At 40.8% G+C, this 16915-nt stretch overlaps 1 protein-coding gene across 21 annotated transcripts in view; it reads left to right on the forward strand.

The window, feature by feature from the left end:
* ZBTB20 (zinc finger and BTB domain containing 20) overlaps positions 1-16915 on the forward strand; it is a 670053-nt gene that overhangs the window by 604734 nt on the left and 48404 nt on the right. The gene's annotated exons all lie outside the window — the stretch shown is intronic.

Here is a 16915-nt window from a genome sequence, read left to right on the forward strand (position 1 = left end):
TAACAAGGTTGCATGGTTGTAGCTGAGGGCAGAATCTGGTTGGCCATTTCTACCTGAAAGTGAGTCTGTCATTGCTGATTAGCTTCCATCAGTCCTCACCACATCTCCACCTTTTAAGGGAAGGCTGCTCTGTAGTTTTTTAAGAGGTGAAATAAACCACCTTTCTTTTCTGAGTGAATCCTGAACTAGCACTGGGTTCCATCCTGAATGCTCCTCACAGATCCATATCTGTCCAGGAGCTGACACTGTCCACACCATTCCTGGACTACAAAGTTTAGCGAGCCACTTTAGTGGTGTTTTGCTAGGCCCAAATCCTGGCTTCTTTTCACTAGCATATAGGACATGTAATAGGCAGTAGTAGAGATCTAGTTTGGAAATGGATCTGCAGCTTAGAGAAGAGGAGAACAGGCTTCAAAAAGTTTTCACAGGAAATGTCTCTGAACTGCTTGCATACTGCAGGGCTGCCTTCTGCTGGTCTACCATCCATGGTAGCATGAAGGAATGAGGACAGGGGCAAGGGCATGGCAGGAAGATCCATGGTTAAACAAAGGTGTGAGGGGGGGCTGTGGGTTAGGGAGAAGGGGAAATAGCTGTAGAAGCTACTGCAGACCAAGGGCTGAAGTAGCAGCCTAAGAGAGAAGATTCCATCCCTCTGCACCCCCCCCCCCACCTTCCCACAACTTTAGTAGAGAAACTTGTACATTTACTTCAGCTTTGTACAGGGAGGAAGGATTTAGTCGTCCCTGGGAACAGTGAGTTCATTCCTTTAGTAGCTGTAGTATGCATCAGTGCTACCGAAAACATGCAGTGGGCTCTAAAGGTTGTGCAGGTACACACACACACGTGCACAGAGCAACTAGCCTGGTTTTGGCTGTGTCAAGTATAATTCCCAATTCTGGACCTTAGTGTCCAAAATATGGGTACTTGCATGAATTCCCCTAAGCTTAATTACCAGCTTAGATCTGATAGGCTGCCACCAATCAGGACTTAGAGTAGAGCGCCTGATAGACTCTGGTCCCCAAAAACCTTCCCTGGGGGTTCCAAGACCCATTCCTTGAGTCTCACAACAAAGGGAAATAAACCATTCCCTTCCCCCTCCCTTCTTCCTCCCAGCTCCTTCCCGCCCTGGGAACACTAGGAGATCGCCTGATTCAGCTTCTTGAATCACCACACCGAGAGGAGTGTTACCTTCCCCCTCACCCAGAGGCTGTACAGATTCAAGCTGCGTGAATCTAACACAAAGAGAAAATTTATCCTTCCCTTCTCCCCACCAATTCCCTTAAACCTTAACTAGGAGAAAAAAATCGAACAGGTCTTAAAAGCAAAACTTTTAATTAAAAAGAAAGAAAAAAGTAAAAGGTTTATCTCTGCACTTGAGATGGTAAAAAGTTACAGGGTCTTTCAACTATAAACAATAGAAAGAAACTTTCTCCAGCAGAAACACAATTTAAGCTACTTCCAGCAAGTACACGTATGCAAATGGAAAAAAAACAAATTAAAAGACTATGACCGCCTTTTCTTTCTTACAATTCTGAATAGATAAGAGACTGTAGCAGGGAGATTGGCAGAAATCTGGTTGCACCTCTAGTCCCGTCCAGGACCCAGAGAGAACAAAGCCAAACCCAAAACCCACAAACAAAGGCTTCCCTCCACGAGATTTGAAAGTATTTTGTCTCCTGATTGGTCCTCTGGTCAGGTGTTTGCAGGTCACTGTTTGTTAACCCTTTATAGGTGAAAGAGACATTAACCCTTAGCTATCTGTTTATGACAGGCTGACTCTGCAGAACCAGTGCACAGCCAAAGACTGAAAGAGAAAAGCCTGCTCCTCTTTCCTTCATCTCCCCTGGTGCTAATGTGCTTGAGTAAACACTGAACTCAGTGGCACTGCTAGATATTGTAGCATTGCCTGACAATGCTAGTGTGATGGTTTTGCCTGCAATTCTAAGCAGCTTTTTTCATGTGCCTTCAGACCTTTGTTAAAACCCTTTAGTCTGAAATTTCTTGTTTCAGACCAGCAAGGATCTTTGGATACACAATACATTTGGTCTTCTTTTTGTCACCAAGTGAAAAATAAAAGTATTTGTTGCATAAAATATTTCTAAGAGATACTGGTCCAGTGGAATTTCTTGAACTATATCTAAATTTCAGACATCTCAACGTAAGTTTGGGTTCAGGCTCATCTCTAATTTAAGATGCTTTTGATCAGTTAGAACCACTTTGTTTTCATAATAATAATACTTGCTATACCATACATAATCCATAGGTCCCAAAGCAGGTAGGTAGCATTACCTCCAGAGAGAAGAAGTGCTTTTCCCATAGTCATACAGTGAGCCACGGTCATAACTTGGAATAGAACCAAAATCCCCTGATGTGGAAACATAGTCATGGCTAAGGAAAACGTTAAGATGAGAAATAACAGTTGTAATCGACCATTTTCCACTAGGCCCTCAATCAAGTTGACCACTTACTGTATGCCCACAGTACGCAGCTAGGGCTGTCAACTCTGACTGAAGCTGTTCCAGGAGATTTTTTTTTTCAGCATGATATAATGTCATTTTCTTAAAATAGCCTGTTAAAATCTCCTGGATTGCTTTCATTAGTCACCAGGAGACGGATGCCAATTCCGGGAGACTTCAGGCCAATCCTGGAGAATTGGCAACCCTATACACAGCAGGAATAAGGATAAACTGAATGCCCAGATCTGAACAGCCGTGAACTTTAGGAAAGTCCAGATCCAACTCCACTTCCAAAATTAGTTGCTCAAACGCATCTTAAATTTGTTACAATATAGCAGTTTGGGATGATCAGGATCTGACTTTATTTTGGAAATGCAGAATAAACTAATGTCCCATGTCAGGGTGAAAACTGATAACTGCAGAGGTCAGGAGGAATTTGTTCTCTGTGAGCATCATTATGCAATAAGAACATAAGAATGGCCATATCAGGTCAGCCCAATGGTCCATCTAGGCCAGTATCCAGTCTTCTGACAGTGGCAAGTGCCAGATGCTACAAAGGGAATGAACATAACAGGCCAATCATCAAGTGATCCATCCCCTATTGCCCGCTACAGCAGCAGGCAGCTAGAGGCCTAGGGACACCCAGAGCATGTGGCTGCATCCCTGACCATCTTGGCTTGTGGTCATTAATGGACCTAACCTCCATGAATGTATTTACTACTTTTTTTAATCCAGTTATAGTGTTGGCTTTTACAACATCCCCTGGCAATGACATCCACAGGCTGACTGTGCATTGTGTGAAGTACTTCCTTTGTTTGTTTTAAACCTGCTGCCTATTAATTTTATTGAGTGACCCCTGGTTCTTGTGTTATACAAAGGAGTAAATAACACTTCTTTATGCATTTTGTTTACATGATTTATGATTTTATCAACCTCTATTATATTTCTCCTCAGTCATCTCTTTTCTAAGCTGAACAGTCCCAGTCTTTTTAATCTCTCCTTGTATGGAATCTATTTCATGCTCCTAATCATTTGTGTTGCCGTTTTCTGTACTTTTCCCAATTCTAATGTGTCTTTTTTGAGGTGGGATGACCAGAACTGCACACAGTATTCAAAGTCTGGGCTGTTATTAATAAGCCATTATTGTTGTTATTACTGTGTATTATCTGTATTACTACAGTGCCTAGGAGCCCTAGTCACAGACCAAGACTCAGGGTGCTAGGTGCTGAACAAACACAGAATAGAAAGACAGACCCTGCCTCAATGAGCTTACAATCTAAGTGCAGTGTATTATGGCTGCATTTATGGCTCCCTTTGAAATATCAAGTATTTATCACTACCAGAGGCTGGATATTGAATTTGATGGACCCCATTGTGTGCTCCATTATGGCAGATCAGATGCTAAGTTTTGTCCCATTAAGGAAAAGTACAGATGGTACAATATCCTGCAAAACAAAAAATGGCAATAGGGATTTTTTAGTTTTAGTCTGAATGTTTATAATTTCTGTGAGATCTCATTCACACTAGATAATTGTCCACTGCCTTTCTGATAGCTACTTTTGAGGTACAATAATACTTTGAATGTCTATCAACCCCTTACTCTGAAGATCTAAAGGTGCTGAACAAACATTAATTAATTTAGTCTCAGAATACTCTAGGAATGGGGTTTGTCTTAATACCCCAATTTTACATGTGGGGAAACTGAGGCACAGAGCGACTAAGCAACTTAACCATGTATCAGAAGCTGGGAAAGAACAGATGTGCCAAATCGCAAATGATGGGCTTTAACGAAAAGCCTATCCTACCTAGTTGTAAGTTTAGATTGCAGATCTCTTAATTCTCAAGCTAATGAAATTCACGTTTCATTAAAATCCCAAGGTACAAGGATCTACCCTAAATCTGTCCTGACACACAGCAGGGATCCCTGTGTACCTGATGTAGGCTGAAAGGAGGGTGGGGGAGAGGTGGCATTTCATACAGTTGAACCCATACTTTCAAAGGGCAGATTTAAGTTTCTTATGTCATTTGGAGCTAGATCCAAAACTCAATATATAAGTCTGTGGAACGACTCTCAGTGACTTCAGTGGGCTTTGGATCAGGCTCTTGGTGAGGTTCTCCTATTTTGCTATTTTATGTGGGTGTGTGGAGGGTTTGGGGTAGTTCAGAAATAAGATTGGTGTTGAAGACTTGTGAATATCCTGAGTTTCTAGCATTTGGTTTTTTGAAATACCCCTGAAACATGCTATTAATATTGTTTCAAAGTGATATAATTGCCATTTTAATTCACCTCCCCCGGAATGATACAGTAATGAATTATTTCAGAAGGTGCCTTCCGGGGTAGAGTAAAGAAGGACCACAGATGCAGAGACAGTCAGGCTTTCAGATCAGGATCCAAATGAACTTTGCAGCTCAAACTCGTCTCAAGCTCAGAGGCATTGGCTGGGTTTCTCGTTGCTCCGTCTGGGTGCTCTGTTTTTGCAGGAAGTGTTGCACATTCCTGAGGTGTTTAATATATGTGCTGCATTTTAAAACAATAATCACCAGCTCCTGTAATTCAGAATTTTAAAAAATCACCTTTACTCCCTCCCTGTAGTGAGAGCACTGGGAGTGTGTGTGTGTGTCTGGTAGGTAGACAGATTCCCTACCTGGAAATGGTTTGCTATTATTAGACATTCAGTTACCAGGGATTATGTAAGACAAGTGAAGCTCTGTTTTTTAACAGAGACATGATTCATGCCACTTGTAGTAACAGTAACCACCTCCAAACGAGACAGAAAGCAGACACAGACAAAAGGCTGGAGAAATCAATGCTGGCTGAGTACAGCCATTCTCCTGCTCTCTTCCGCCTCTCAAACAGAGCACTTGGGTTATCAGGAGTGGAGATTGCTGCTAATTCTGGGTCTCTTGAAGTCTCCCAGATTCACTGAGTTGATGCATCTGTGTCAGTGGCATTGGCCTGGAGAGGCTGAGTCTGCAGGAGCTTTGACAGTGGACCCTAGTCAGCACTCCTTACACCATTCCCCACACTGTCTCCACTATGCTGTGTGAGACCGAAGTAGCTGTGAACACAATTAGCACTCCTACTCTATTTCTCAGTTTCTTCTGCTGGGAAAGACTGGAACCAAGACAACTTTTGGCTTCTCCGTAGTTAACACTTCTACATCATTTTTAGAGTCACGTGCCAGGAGAGTTAAGACCTGGAGTAGCTTTGAACTTCTGCCAACACTCTTCATTAGAGCAAATTGTGAAGTTTGATTGGAACTAAAATAGCTGTGAGCCTCCTACAGTCAGCACTTCCGCATCATTCTCTATAGTGCCTCCTGCTGGGAGAGGCAGGGATCAAAGTAGCTGAGTGCTCCATCACAGCCCCACTCACTGACATCATTCTCTGCAGTGATTTCTGCTGGCACAGGGAAGGTATGAGCTTCCCTAACAGCCGATCCAGCACCATTCCCCTCAGAGCTTTTTGCTGATATGAGAATGGAGTATTTGTGAGCCCCACAAAACCAACACACTTACACCGTTTCCTACAATGCCACCTTCCTGGAAAGGCAAAGGATTGCAGTAGCTGTTACTCACCCAAAGCCAGTGTTCCTGCGCCATTCTCTGCAGTACCTGGAAGACTGCTGTAAATTTCAGCAAAAACGTATCTAAACCATTCTACGTAGTAACTTCTGCTGTCAAAGGAGAAGAAACTAAGGAGTTGGAAATGGTGTTTTTAGTAGTCAGAAAACAGAACTCCTACATTAGCAGCACTTATCTAACAGGAGAGGCAACTGCCTTCAGTTTTTCTCAAAGCCTTTTGAAATAACTGGACAAATATCCCTTAATATGCCCAGGAGAGAGCTAAATACTGAACTCCAATAAACCCCAAGTGATTGAGACTGGCAAATACTGGAATAAGAACAATTAAAATAATATTTACGATTATTTAATTCTTAGTAATGCACTATGCCATATGCAACAGGGATCACTTTACCTGCTACTGGTATTCAGCAGTCATTCTGTCTGAGCCACACTATACACACTTTCAGGAGAGAAGTGAAAAGTAGCACATACAATTCATTACAAATGAGCCTGCACTCAAATTCTGAATCCAACCTTTCCTACCAGATGTACAGAGTTTTTGAAAGCCAGATCCTAACATGGCAGCTTAAGCTGTCATCTTTACATTTTAGACATACTTAAGAAATCCTGTGTTGAAACAGTTAATACGTTAACTTATTTAAAATATTAAATAATTATAACAAATATACATTACACCTCAGGACCTATTTCATTCAATGACTTGACATTTTAAATGATATATTTCACAAATGTGCATAACCATCAGTTTGGTCAAACAATGGTTTGGAATAAATTCATGGGTTCATCTAAAACTTTTTAGCTTAGTGTTTTGTCACCGAAGTGTGAAATAGGAAGTCTACGGTGGCATTCTCCTTGTTTTCCAGGAAGCAATCTCTTTGATCAAATCTTCAAACTCCAAGACCACAGTCAGTTATCACTCAATGGATAATGGAACCAAAGCTCCGAGTTTCCCTCTCTCACCATGGATCCCGTGTATTTTTCTTTAATCCTTTTCGACATAAATTAAAAGAGCATTCAGTTGTGTAATTTGAGTCTGGAATCATTAAGTATACAGGAAGAGCCATATAAACATCTGGAAAAGTATGTTGCTGGTTCTTTTTACCTAGTCTTTTCACTGGGTTGGTTACTGATTCTATAACTGTTGACTTTGCAAGAAAATTGGGATGCTGTTGCTGATAACATCATGTGAAACTTAGCGTTTTTAGCATGGTGAGAATCTCAGGAGCTGGGGATGAGACATTCTCAGTGAAGGATGTTTGGTTATGAACTCCTTACCCTACAAAGTCAGGGAGAGCTTATGTCTTGCCTCTCTTAGAGCACAATGCAACACACACATTTTCAAATGGGCCTGCTGTGACATTCCCCAGGGTACAATCTGGACTGTTGAATAGTTGTGTCCCCTCAATTCTTTAGCCTGGGGTGCCTTTTACACTGCTTTTCTGTATAAACAACAACTTCTGGCCAGCAGATTATGAATTTTCAAATGATACATCACAAGGCATGCTTTGTACAAAATTTATCACAGTCTTGTAAAATTGATGACTGTAATAGGGCAGACCATTACATTTTCATATTAGCTAGCAAGTTTTCTTCTTCCTAAAAGACATTTCTCTCCAAATAAAGTCATCTGCTAAAATCTTGCTGAGAGAGGAAAATAATTCTACCAAGATGATGCTGAGATATTTTTAATTCTTCCATTTGTCAATTTTAATACATTTTGGTGATTAGTGTGTTAGAAATGGATGAATAGATGAAAATACATGATGAATCCAGATTTTCTTTTGCTTCTTTTTGTTCTCTGCATATCTGTGACAAGTTGATTCATACCTGGTATAACTCCATTCACATCAGTGGAACTACACCGAGGATGATTGTGACTTGTATTGCATAGTTACTGCACATACTTACAGCATCTTTACTGTAAGGTGAACCACAGGAATGAATCAGTTAGCAGCCAGTTTCTTTTCATTAGCCAGGAAGGGATGAATCCAGGCTGATGGTTGCAAATAACCATGAAAGAGTGAGAACCAAGGATATTATGGCCACCAAAAAGACCAAACCGTACTACATTAAGTGTTGTACACTTCTGACCATTCTCTCCAGGATAGTTGCCAGGAGATGCATTATTTATTGTTACATGATACAGTCAATGTGCATAGACAGGTGAGAATTGATTGTCAGTTTGCAACTTCTTATCTATGGGAAATGGAGATCTTTTCCTCTTTGAGGAATTCTTCCATTTATTGACACCTGCGGAACTAAAAGCTTGTTGTTTTGGAGAGGTGCTGAAAAGTTTGCAAACACAGCAATAAACTGAACCAGTTTGTGAAGAATAGACCAGCCATTCTCTCTGATGCTTGCATTGTTTTTGTTCTGCCTCAGAAATAATGTCCTTTCAGACTTCGTTTGACATCTCCATGATGTTGAACAGATTTGGAGAAATCACCAATATTTTGACAGGGTTCCTTAGCAATGAAATGTTCATGAAGCTCATCTGTCATAACTAGCCAAAGCAGTGGAGGGGATGGATACATTACTGTTACAATGTTAATTCCTAGTCATTTTCTTGGTCCTTAGTGGGTGCAGTGATGACAACTCATTTCAGTGGCAGGGGCATTGGTTATGATAATGTTTTCTGGGAATGGACTCACCTTTATTCTTTGTTGACTGAAATTGCACGACAATGTAATTCTGTCCAAATGTTTTTCTTGGTGACTAAGCAGCTGCCCTCATGCTGCATTGGCCATCTTCGATGACTGCTGCTGCTTGTGGCTTCAAAAAACTTCTGAATGGCAGCTTGTTCTCTTCTTTAATTCTTCCTCTATCTATGACCTCGTTCTCCTTTTTTTAACTACTAACTCAAACATCTGATTCATTGTAACCTGTAATAAGTACAAGGCTGTGTCTTAGTGTTGTACTCTCGGCACATGAATGTATGGTCTGTTTCCGAGCTCACGCTGGTTTTAGTCTTAGAAGTAGTACATCTATATCTTAGGACAGCACCCAGAGTCCCTAGTCAGGATTGGGGCTCCACTGTGATGAGTGCTGTACTAATACAGGTATGAAACAGTCCCTACCCCAGAGGCTGAACACAGGTGTAACTCAATTCACCATGGGAGAGTTCTTCCTTATTTCCATCTGCGCAAGTGAAACCAGAATCAGGCCTCAAATATTTGTCTCACTTACTCATGTCTGACTTCTATAGGGTGATAAGAAATGTTTCCACACTGTAATTTTGTGAGGCACTCAAATACAATAATGATGGACACTTTACAAGAATGTAGACAGGCAGAATTGGATGTAATATAATGTATTTTCAAAATTTGGATAAGATATTTCAAAAATGTAGTAAAGGAAAATATATACATTATATATTAACCATACCATGTTTGTGTGACTGTGAGAGTGTTTTTCTTACCTATACCTGTGCATAAATCTGGACTTGATGAGATCTTTCTTAACAGCAAATAGCCAGGTCTTCTGTTTTATATCTTAAATGAAAGCCAACCTCTCCAGTACCTGCTAGCACAGTGCTGGGCCAGTGGTGTTTGCGCTGACACAATGAAGAACAGCACATTGTGGCAGAAGGGATCACTTATACTCCGTGGGATTTTGGCAGGAAGGGGCTTGTTCTTTAGACCCCTGCTCTGAGACAGGGGAGACTTTGAACTGGAAACTCTCATTGCAAAAAGGGAAAGGAATATCAGATACTGACCGTGAACACTATTTAAGAGTCAATCCAATCAGTGACAAAGGAGCACAAAAATTCACAAGAGCCCCTTGATAAATCCTCCTCTCCAGCCTGCTAGTTCTCCAGGAACTGACAATTCAGTGTATTATGATGGGGTCTGGACTTTTTTTTTTAAATGCCAAATTCCAGCTTAAGCAAAGAATTGGGGCTTACGCATGGTGAAATGTTACACTGTCAGATAAAAAAGAAGGGGGGTGGCTAGGGAAAGAGAGAAATAGATACAGATAAGTAGTAAAGATTTTGTATGACAAATACTGGGAACATGATGCAGCCTTTACTCTAAACATGAATAGCTGTTCCAGATTTCGATAGGAACCCTTGGGATTCGAGGGAAAGTATTTCTCTCCAGTACTTTTTACAAAGATGTATTTATGAGAAACTAGCCTTTACCAGACTAGAGCAGCATCCCAGTGCATCTCATTTAAATGGTTTATCTACAAATATCCAATCCATAGAGGAATGATTGTCTGAGTTTCAGGACCACATGTCTGAAATGGATACACAATACTCCTAGCAGGGCAGGGGAAAAGCAAGTTTCCCTTCAGTGGTGGTATTTATTAAAGCTCTATCTGCTATGAACAAACCACCAGGGCTTTGGAGCAGAGCCCAGAGCTGGAGCGCGGAACTGCTCTGGAGCAGTGGAGCTGCAGGTTTTTGCCTGGAGCTGGAGCGGAGCCGGAGCACAGCTCCAAAGCCCTCCAAACCACACTTTGATCTTCTTACAGGGTGCCCTGTGCTCCTGAGATTTCATCTTTTCTGAGGTGCAAATTGTGCCTCTGTTGTACAGGTGCACTGTGTGCAGTAGTTTTTAAAAAGAGCCACTGTGGCTTAACAACCATGTAAAAGAAGCAGTGAGAGATAAAAAGGCATCTTTTAAAAAGTGGAAGTCAAATCCTAGTGAAGTAAATAGAAAGGAGCATAAACACTGCCAAATTAAGTGTAAAAATGTAATAAGAATGTAAAAAGGAGTTTGAAGAACGGCTAGCCAGAAACTCAAAAAGTAATAACAAAATGTTTTTTAAGTACATCAGAAGCAGGAAGCCTGCTAAACAACCAGTGGGGCTACTGGACAATCGTGATACAAAAGGAGCACTTAAAGATGATAAAGTCATTGCAGAGACGCTAAATGAATTCTTTGCTTCAGTCTTCATGGCTGAGGATGTTAGGGAGATTCCCAAACCTGAGCCGTCCTTTGTAGGTCACAAATCTGAGGAACTGTCACAGATTGAAGCGTCATTAGAGGAGGTTTTGGAATTAATTGATAAATTTAACAGTAACAAGTCACCGGGACCAGATGGCATTCACCCAAGAGTTCTGAAAGAACTCAAATGTGAAATTGCAGAGCTATTAACTATGGTTTGTAACCTGTCCTTTAAATCGGCTTCTGTACCCAATGACTGGAAGATAGCTAATATAATGCTAGTATTTAAAAAGGGCTCTAGAGGTGATCCAGGCAATTACAGACCGGTAAGTCTAACGTCAGTACTGGGCAAATTAGGTGAAACAATAGTAAAGAATAAAATTGTCAGACACATAGAAGAACATAACTTGTTGGGCAAAAGTCAACATGGTTCTGTAAAGGGAAATTATGTCTTACTGATCTATTAGAGTTCTCTGAAGGGATCAACAAACATGTGGACAAGAGGGTCAAGTGGACATAGTGTACTTAGATTTCCAGAAAGCCTTTGACAAGGTCCCTCACCAAAGGCTCTTATGTAAATTAAGTTATGATGGGATAAGAGGGAAGATCCTTTCATGGACTGAGAACTGGTTCAAAGACAGGGAACAAAGGGTAGGAATAAATGGTAAATTTTCAGACTGGAGAGGGGTAACTAGTGATGTTCCCCAAGGGTCAGTCCTAGGACCAATCGTATTCAACTTATTCATAAATGATCTGGAGAAAGGGGTAAACAGTGAGGTGGCAAAGTTTGCAGATGACACTAAACTGCTCAAGATAGTTAAGACCAAAGCAGACTGTGAAGAACTTCAAAAAGATCTCACAAAACTAAGTGATTGGACAACAAAATAGCAAATGAAATATGATATGGATAAATGTAAAGTAATGCACATTGGAAAAAATAACCCCAACTATACATACAATAGGATGGGGGCTAATTTAGCTACAACAAATCAGGAAAAAAATCTTGGAGTCATCGTGGATAGTTCTCTGAAGACGTCCACGCAGTGTGCAGAGACGGTCAAAAAAGCAAACAGGAAGTTAGGAATCATTCAAAAAGGGATAGAGAATAAGATGGAGAATATCTTATTGCCCTTATATAAATTCATGGTACGCCCACATCTTGAATACTGCGTTCAGATGTGGCCTTCTCATCTCAAAAAAAGATATACTGGCACTAGAAAAGGTTCAGAGAAGAGCAACTAAAATGATTAAAGGTTTGGAACAGGTCCCATATGAGGAATGATTAAAGAGGCTAGGACTCTTCAGCTTGGAAAAGAGGAGACTAAGGGGGGATATAATAGAGTTATATAAAATCATGAGTGATGTAGAGAAAGTGAATAAGGAAAAGTTATTTACTTGTTCCCATAATATAAAAACTAGGGGTCACCAAATGAAATTAGGCAGCAGGTTTAAAACAAATAAAAGGAAGTTCTTCTTTGCACAGCGCACAGTCAACTTGTGGAACTCCTTGCCTGAGCAGGTTGTGAAGGCAAGAACTATAACAGGGTTCAAAAGAGAACTGGATAAATTCTGGAGGTTAAGTCCATTAAAGGCTATTAGCCAGGATGGGTAAGAAATGGTGTCCCTAGCCTCTGTTTGTCAGTGGGTGGAGATGGATGGAAGGAGACAGATCACTTGACCATTACCTGTTAGGTTAACTCCCTCTGGGGCACTTGGCACTGGCCACTGTTGGCAGACAGGATACTGGGCTAGATGGACCTTTGGTCTGACCCAGTATGGCCATTCTTATGTTCTTATGTATACACACAGAGACAGAATTCTGTCTTCCTCTCCATTCTGGGTATAAAGCAGCACAGCTGGTTATCTACTGACTGCTAGGAAGAAGGCCCAGCTTCTACACTGATGTCTAAAGTCAGGGTGCATAGTAGTCAGGGTGCATATCATCCCGTTACAAAGGATTAGTAAAGTGCACCTAGAATCATTCATTTGTGCCACTAGACAGCTCTTGAACCTGATATTCTGGATGGCACCATCTCTTTGCAGATGCTTGAAGAATTTCACCCAAATATGTTTCTGGGTGTCTCCAGTTCCAAAAAGTAATAATGACAAAGACCAAAACTATACTTGGCATAGATAACCCAGATTTAAAATATCTCTCTGATGAAGAAAGTGGCTGTTAAAATTGTCCCTTCTTATTCAAGAGATCTACCCTATGTGTGTTCAGAATCCGATCTGCTCCTTTTAATGACATAAACAAGTTCTTACTGCCATTTAGTCCTGCAGAACCAATACCACATGAGGACAGCAAGTGGGATTATTTGCTGCCTCACACATCATCAACAAACCAGTTTGCGGGGGGTGATATACGAGGCAGAAAGAAACAAAGATTTACAGATCCCAGTGCAGGTTTGCAGCACTGGCAATCTAAAAAATCAGTTTTTCACTACAAAATTGAGCCCATTTGACCATGTATCACTGAGAGAGAATAACTCCAGATCTGGACATCAGGTGCTGAATCCCTGCACAAAAATGCAGAGCTATTTTGCTGACTGACCATGGCATCTAGATCATGTGAGTTTTATTAGCTCCAAACAGGAAGTAGAAAAGGAATTGGGGGGGGGGGGGTGTCTGAGGCAAAAGGAACTAGAGTTAGGGACGAAGAAAGAAGGGTCCTTCAGGAAACAACCCCTGGAAGCAGCCAGGTTCAGGTCCAAGAGCAGGCAGGAAGCTTATGTTTGCTGCTATTTAAGTTAACAAGAAAGGAAGCCACAGGAAAGTGGATACATCTAGATTATTTTGTTTGTATGTACTGTGTTAGGAGCAAAGTAGGAACATCACTGCTTATGTGAAATTTAAATAATAGGCTTTGACAGATCATTTCTGATCAATGGTGCTGATTAATGAACAACTCACGTCAGGTAGCAAACAAATAAAGAAGGGTGAAGACACAAATTACAAAAGGGGAAAGAGGAGGATCAGAGCATCAGGATATGGAGTTATGGTAAGGGAGCCCATTAATCATCAGCACTGTTATAAAGGACCACATTTTGTGCTGGCTTTATGCCCCTTGCAACTCTACTGAAGCCAACACAGAAATTGACCTAAAGTGCACCTCTTAAATCACAATCTGAAGTACCTCACTGCTATCATAAATGAACCTTCTTTAATACAAATAATGAAATGATTAATGTGTCTTCCTCCCTCTAAAATACTAAATAAGACTTGGGTGGGTTGGAATACATGTAAATATATATAGAAATATGTATAAAATACCCAAGTTAGTAACATTAATGGAAAGTTTTTAACTAATACTTTGTACTTCCATAGTGCATTCATGGAAGAAACTCAGTGTCTTCAAAATCTTAATTAAGCCTCGCAGCAACCCTGTGGAGTAGATGTTAATATTCTTGTTTTACAGGAGAAGGAACCAAGGTGCAGAGGGGCTATGTGACTTTCCAAAACTCACACAGTGAGTCAGTGGCAGAATCGCATAGAGAACCTAGGAATCCTGATATCCAGTCCCCTGCTTCCTTACTGTTATTTGTGAAAGATGTTTTATTTTTTGCCTAATGTTCTCATGCTCCAAAATCCATGTTATCTGTTAGCCTTCCCATCTGGCTCAAGACCCCTTTCCTAGAGTGTTTCTGGATGTTGCTTTCCCCACCATGTTCTGCCCCCACCCCCCACTCCACTCTCCTGGTCTGATCAACCTTCATTTTCATTGATTTTATATTTTAAATGAAATCATCTGTGTCATGTATCCCACTCCAGTATGTTTTTAATATTAAATGAAAACAGCCAAGATATTCATGCCATACAAGACGCTCTGAAGAAAGGAACAATGAAACTGGCTAAGTGTTCTGGGACTTACAATCTTCTTCATGCTCTTCACCCAGAGTGGGTTTTTTCAAAAGTACCTAAGGGAGTAAGGCTCTTAAATCCAGTTGACTTTCGATGGGGGTTCAATACTTGATTCCCATATGTGACTGTGAACAGCCCATCCCCAACATCCTTTCTTCCTGCCACATTTGGTTATGAACCACAGAGTGAGTGTTGGCCACACCAATAGAATGAAGGATCAATTAGATTAGAGTCCCAAACACCAGAGGCACAACAAATGACACAGAAAGAAAGAGGTTTCAGAGTAGCAGCCATGTTAGTCTGTATCTGTAGAAAGAAGAGGTGTAACAAAATACATATGGCTAACTCTGTCCTTCCTTAGTCTTGACTTGTGTGAAACTTGTAGTCAATAGACCTTTTGTCTGACTGAAGAAGGACTGGGGGCCTGATCCTTTGGTCTTTCTGCCTGAAAATCTACTGTGGAAGTTAAGCATGCAGATAAACTGTAGGATTGGATCCTCTGTAAGGACTTCAGGATTTAGACTATAGAAAGGTGGGGAGAGGGGCAGAATAAAGGACAGAATGACATGGATGAAATGTACATAGGAAGCAAGGTCAAAATTAATAGAAGGGGAGATAAAGGGTGTATGGAAAACAAGGTAAGCAGGGAGAAGGATTGAAAGGAAATCTTATGCTAAATGTTAGCAATGAAATCTAAAACTGTGCACATATTGGGCATCATTACACCCTTGAAATTCAACCCTTGATGTTTGTCACTCTGGTTTGTGAACTCTTCAAGCGAATCAGGAGCTGACTTACTGCTCCACTCCAAATATAGTGAAACTCGGTGGTTCTGAATAAGTTTTGTACTGATCTTTCAAATTTGTTTAAATACGAAATTCAAAACAAACTTTATGGAGGGCTGTGTGTCTACAAAAACTGGAACCTCAGAGAAAATGTGTGCTTCAGCCCCTGCGAAGTGTAACTGCCAAGTGGTGCATCGTGTGTCTGTTTATACAGATCCAGCTTGCCATTAGCCATCATTATTACAAAAGGTGCACATTAAACTGATCCTGAAAGTATACTTTGCGAAATGCAGTATTACAGTGTCATCTAAAATGCACTGAGAGAATACTTAATTGTGTTGGTAGGCACTCATTCCAGTGTGTCTGCTATATTGATTAGTGGTTTTGAATATTACTGTGATGAGTTTCCTAGCGTACATTCTGACCTGCTCAGTAATGTTAATTACCTGTGAAATAACAGTGACACTTTGTATCGTTTTTGTTTACCTGTGGGTTTGTTTGATTTTGTTGATTAAGCAAATATTCATTTTTCTTCACTGATCCTACTGAAAATCCTGTATTCAGGCGAGTAGCACCATTGGCTTCAGTGTGGGCAGGATTGGAGACACTGATCTCCATGGAGCTACTTGCATGAGTAAAGTGAGCAGGATTTAGCTTGTCATCTGCATGTTGGTTTAAGATGCACTTCCATCCTTCACCACTAACTACCAAAGGATTGTAATAGCTGGAGAAAGAGAAGTCCTATTAGTCTAGTGATGGATTCAATCGCAAAATGTTTAAAAAATCCCAATATTTTGTAGAGTTCTGATCCAGAGATTTGGTTTAGCCAGTTATAAAAGCAGGAACTATTGCAAAAGTCAGGTCTGGATGCTGAATTCCCCCTTCTACCAAATATCAAGGATGCTTGGTTCTGAAGGGTTTTTATGGGGCCCGTTCTGTATTAGACCACTGAGTTTACTCCTTCCTCTGGGCAGGATATGGCCTCCAGAGAAGACATTTCAGACATAAAACTGTTACTAAGGTTTGATGTTAGCTGAAAGACTGAGAATAAATTATCAGAGGGGTAGCCGTGTTAGTCTGGATCTGTAAAAGCAGCAAAGAATCCTGTGGCACCTTATAGACTATGCTCATTTGTATGCTCCAAAACGTCTGTTAGTCTATAAGGTGCCACAGGATTCTTTGAGAATAAATTATCTCCCTGGTTGGTTTTTGTCACTAAAGTAGCACCCACTGGTGTCCAAATGAGGAAGTAGGTGGAGTTTCTGCCTTTGGACTGATACACTTCTATTTTAGCCACTGTTTCTGTGATACAAAGAAAGCAGGAGGAGGAAGA

Source organism: Gopherus flavomarginatus, chromosome 1 (genome assembly GCF_025201925.1).
Source record: "Gopherus flavomarginatus isolate rGopFla2 chromosome 1, rGopFla2.mat.asm, whole genome shotgun sequence".
Lineage (NCBI taxonomy): Eukaryota > Metazoa > Chordata > Testudines > Testudinidae > Gopherus > Gopherus flavomarginatus.